The sequence below is a fragment of the Euprymna scolopes genome, chromosome 23, assembly GCF_053919585.1.
Source record: "Euprymna scolopes isolate OS-2025 chromosome 23, ASM5391958v1, whole genome shotgun sequence".
Classification (NCBI taxonomy): Eukaryota; Metazoa; Mollusca; class Cephalopoda; order Sepiida; family Sepiolidae; genus Euprymna; species Euprymna scolopes.
In genome coordinates this window covers 75038198-75043895 of record NC_136504.1, presented here as the reverse complement: position 1 = coordinate 75043895, position 5698 = coordinate 75038198, and positions in this window count along the sequence as shown.

The following is a 5698-nucleotide window of genomic DNA, read 5'->3' as shown; positions in this document are numbered from 1 at the left end:
CAATAAAGATGAGATGTCGGAGGTTAATTGGTCAAAAATGTGGTAAGACGACAACAACTTCGGATGGCAGTGATGGCTGAGAATTCAGTTAGGAGACTCGAAGTCGCGGTTCTAGAGCAAGAGCTGAACACTGCTAGAGGTTAAAAATAAAAATAAAAATCAACAATATAAATCTCATCTCAAAAAAATGAATTCCAATTAAGGAATAACATCTATATGTTGGGACCCGACTATGGAAGATCAGATAATAAATGAACGATTATATGAACTTCCTATGGTTTGAAAATTACTTCCGCAAATCCTCAAACTACGTGAGATGAAAACATATTTCCTTGTCTCCTAAAACATACGCAACACACGATGGTTACACCCGCGCGTTTCATTATTTTAAATTCTATTCGTTTCATTATTTTACTTTGTTTTCCTGAGAATTGCCTGAGAATTGTAAAATCTGAGGCAAACCAATGGTTAAACCATTAAACGTCCGTGATCACACGATCACGGTGACGTCATCGGCGAACGCGGAAACCCTGGCTCGTGTGCCTCCAGAGAGAGCTATTCCGCACAGGACTGGTGTAGCCTAAAATCATCAAAAACTAGAGACACTAAAAGTGGAAAGAGGTGCACAGATATCCATTAAATCCATATTTTTTAACTTAAAACTACAAGACCGGATTATTGTGTTTCAAAGCATTTTGTACATTCTTTAGCAAAAAATAGAAATGAAATTTTATCAACCACTTACGAAAGAATCTAATAACTTGCACTTACGAAAGAATCTAATAGCTTACAATGGCTTAACATGTTCACATTATGGAATTTTTCTTATAATATATAATTATTATTAAGCTTAACAGTGCAAAAATGATCCAAGTTTGCTGTGGCCATATCAAGAAATTGTACAAGGCTGTGGCCATATCAAGAAATTGTACAAGGCGTACTTTAATTTTGATATAGGAGACCAAGACATGGGCTCCTCATTTTGATATAGGAGACCAAGTCATGGGCTCCTCATGTGCAGTTCACATGAAGTTTTGTGTGCGATTGGCGAGAGCATTCTAATGATTGCTATTTTTGTCAGGAAGACTAATAAAAAAAAAAAGAAACGCATAACAAATTTGCAATTAGCAATGCGCCCAGTTGAGCACAAAGGAATTACCCCCTGATCAGGAAATGTTTAAGCAGTGGGGATGAACATTACAGTGATAAAACAGTAGGATTTTAAACCTAAATGACTTATGCAGAGATCTTTATTTTACCAAAGATTGAACGAAATCTTCTTAGAAAAGGTGTGAAAATAACATTGTACAGAAAACGTGCACAAAACATGCATGTTTTGTTCACTTTGACGGATGACATTGTTGGACTTTTTGAACAGCTGGAAATAAATATTTTCTTAGTTGCATCCAAGGAAAGCATAAAAGCTGTTTTGCTTTGTTTTGTTTTGCATCATATGAAAAAATCATGTAGAATCATATGAAAATTTAAAAATAATTTTAGCAAGTCCATAAATGGCATGTTTGTGCAGATTTGATATAGCCATGATCTTGTGCCTTGGGACTCTAGAGCAAGAGCTGAACACTGCTAGAGGTGAAATTGATCAAACACAAACCACTTCTGCATATTAAACTCAGTGTGTTCAAGCACTAGTCCTTGGCATTTGCATATCTTGCAGAAAAAAAAGTCGAGCAAGAAAAGGAAGGTATCTACATCGGTCCCCAAATTCGGAAAATTGTTCTTGACAAAACTTTTAAGAAAGTTTGTGATAACTTCCTGGAAAAACATCATAAAAAACTTAATAGTATATGACTATGTGCAAGTTTTTTATGATGTGGGATTAAACATGTCTCTAAAAGTTCATGTGCTCCACTCTCATTTGGATTTTTTTGCTGAGAATCTTGTCCATGTGAGTGATGATTAATAGAAAAACGGAAAATGGGGTTTGTTTTTCAAAATAATTAATAATAAAGTACATGAAAATGGTACCTAATAATTTAATTTTAATTCAAATTGTATAAAAAAATTCAACAAATATGGACTGTAATCTTGAATGTGAATTTTTTATATTTTTCGAATAGACCAAATCGTTCCCACTCAAAATGTCTCAAAATTAATCATTCAGTCGCACCTACGCGTAATGGAAGCCTGATTTATGAAAATTTCATATCCTATAAAACCAAGTTTGGCGTGATAACAAAATTTATGTTATGGCGGTTACAAAATTTCTTGCCACATCAACATTATTTCGCCATTGGGTTGGCAAGATTTTTTGTTTTTTGAATCAGTCGTTTTACCTATTCTCTCTGTATCGTCGACATTAGAAAATTTCATATCCCAATCTGATTTTGAAAATCGTATAATGTGTGTCAAGATTGCAAAATTTCTCATCACATTTGTCAGAAAATCTTGCGTCTGTTTAGACAGATTGTTTTTAAGCACAAATTTATTTTATATTTATTTATTCGTTTCATTATTTTCTTGTATCATGGTTCGCAATAAGTGTAATTATTTTAAAAAATCTGTGAATTTTGTTTGTAATTTTTCCTTTTCTGATTTTTTAGTTTATTTGGAACTCATTGTTTATTCAATTTTGTGAATTCAATCAAATCAGTCGTTTTACATGTTCCCACTTTATCGTGATTAGTGTTCCAATCGCTTCCCATTAATCGTTCCAATTGTCCTTTGACTTTTCCGATTGCCCCAAAGTTGATTTATTTCGCAGTCGCACCTCTGGAGGTAGTTGTCTCATGGAAGCTTGATTTATAAAAATTTCATATTGTTTGGCGTGATGACAAAATTTATGTAACCGCAGATAGCAAAATTTCTCGTCACATTTGTCAAATGAGAACATCCTGTTTGCAATGGGTTGGCAACATTTTTTGTGGTACCAGCAAATCTGTTTTTATAAAATCAAATTCCAATAGCTTGCCTAACTTTGAAAAAAAACTTTGAACATAAGCTTGTAATCTTGAATAAAATTATTGGAATTTTTAAATTGTGAATTTGTAGTACGGAAGCGCCTCATCTGTTATCGTCGACATTAGAAAACTTTCTAATTGCTCCTGATTTATGAAAATTTCATATTCTTGTAAACCCAAGTTTATCTGATTTTGAAAATCGTATCACGTGAAAATTTGTAAAATCTAAACACCAATGTCGTGTGACATGCGTTTCTGTATTAGAAAACTTTTTAAAAAGCAGTTTTACAGTGAATTTTTCAAATCAATTTCGCTTATAATGAATTTTGAAATAATTCTGTTTTATTCTGTTGAATATTGGGCAAACTGATTTGAGACGCAATTGCGGAAGTTAGAAAATTAATCACAAGAATTTCTGACAAAGATTACGAGGAATTTTGATCTCTGCGAAATTTTATTTTATTTGGGTTGACATGTTCCTTAATCCCCTGGAAAGACAAAGTGCGACTGAGCGATTAATTTTTGGGTAATCGGCAAAGTCAAATTGGAACCAGTAGGAAGCGATTTGAACACTAATCATCGGAAAATAGCCGGTTCAACGGAATGCTCAAAATCACACCCGAATCTGAAAAATTCAAGTAGTTTTTTAAAATAATTACACTCGCCACAAGAAAATAATGAAATGAATAGAACTCATTTGATGGACGTGACGACGAAAGAATTTTAGATTGTAACCGCGTGTTTGTGCGTTTGTTTGAGGAAAAAGGAAATGTGTTTTTATCTCACGTTCGTTAGTTCGCACGTAGGATGAGAAATGAGAAATGTCCATTGTCAAAAAATGTCGAAAATAGTGCCATGTTAGCCGTCAGCTAACGCGGGGGTGTTCTTACTTGTATATTTGGAAAGAGTGAGTTTTTGCCGCACATAGTTCAAGGGGAGAGTTTTTAATTGTGTGTTTTGAAATTTTGTGGAAATTTCGACCAGAGTCTGTCTGTCGGCTTGTCAGTTAGATAGTTTGGTGCAGTTCGTCAATGCTGATGTGCTTCCGCAGAAAAATGTGCTTATTTGTTCTGCAGAATATTCGTCAAAGGAGACAGGATCGTGGATAATAATCGTCGGTAACTACCGACGGAGTGAGGTTGGAATTGGTTCTATCTTCTCAGGTAGATGTAATTCCGCTTTCATCGATCTGGTGTCCCAAATACTTGCTTAGCGCCGAATTTTGTTGCGCAGAACTTGGGGTAAGTGTTGCTCGGGTGATGCTTTATCCGGGCTTGCTTACCAGGACGTGTAGTCCTCTTAGGATGTTGTCAATGAGGCGTTGAAAGGCATGCGTTTGAACTGGAAAAGTCAAAAACTTCTGCTGTTTTCGGGATTCTCACTGTTAGAAAGCTTTCGTCAGGTCGAGTTTGCACATTATGTGCTGTAATCACGTCGCCTTACCTGTCTGTATCGTCAACATTAGAAAACTTTCTAATCGCTCCATAGGAACCTGATTTATGAAAATTTCATATCCTGTAAAATCTTGTAAACCAATGCGTATCTGTATTAGAAAAACTTTCTAAAAAGCAGTTTTACACAATGTGTGAATTTTTTAAATCAATTTCGCTTACAATGAATTACGGGATAGCGGTAGGGTTCCAGACTGCTATCCCGTACCGCACCGCCGGTAATCGAGTCAAGTTGAGTTTCCGGTAATCGAGTCGAGTTGAGTCGCCGGTAATCGACACATACACGATGAGACTTCTGGTCTGGTCGAGGCATACGGGCTTTCCGAAGGCTCGATGATTCCATCCTCAATCATCTGTTGAAATTCCTGCTTGGCATATTTGTATTTCTCAGGTAGCTGGTAGTTGTTTTAATGGTGTGTTTAATTTTGTCGTTGAAACGTTTGCTTATGTCCGGGGCCGAACTCTGTTAGCGTTTAATGTCTGTCATGTCGTCCGTGAGTGTTTGCTTATGCATGTGGACAGATTGAAGGAAAGTCAGCCCCTATGATGGCCATCCAGACAAAATTACGACGAGGTGTAAGGGAAGTTCTTTAGTCTGGATTTGTGAGCCGTTTGCTTGCTTGTAACTTTGTTCTAATAACCACTGTTGCGTAAAACAAATGGCGTTTCCCGCCAAATTTGTAGTGGTAAAAGCAAATACCACCTGTGGCTGTAAGGGGGACATCTCTCTACTACGACTCCCACGGCGTTTGCTTCGGGATTGTGGACTCCCAGCTTTGAGTTTGGTAAGTCTTCAATTCGGCCATCTCAGCTTTCAATTCGGCCATCTCAGCTTTTAACTATTGCAGCTCACTGTGTTGGTTGCTAGGAGTTCGTAGCTTGCTAACATGTCGATGTCATTGGAGCCAGGATTTGCGTCGCACTTGAGGGAAGTTTGTCCAGCCACAATCGTCGCAGACATCGTATTTCGTCCGAGTTGTGTCTCTAGAGGAAAAAAAAAAAAAAAAAAAAAGGATTATACGCAGAGAAAAACCGAGAAAATGTTTGTTTGTGCTTTTGTTTTGTTTTTCACATGGGCAATGGCGGCTTCTTTTTGGGTAGATAAAACAAAAGACGAGTAATTCGAAAAGAAACGAGAAATATTCGAAACTCTGTGTCATACGACAAAGCACAACTCCCAATTAAATTTCGTAAACAGAATAACAAATAGAGTAAAGTTTAAAGAAATGTTTTATTTCTCGCGTGCGCATGTGAGGAGTGGAATTCTCTTGAAGGAAAAGGCTGGAAAAGTGTTCATTTGATCAGCGAGCGCGTTGTGTTCTTACCAGG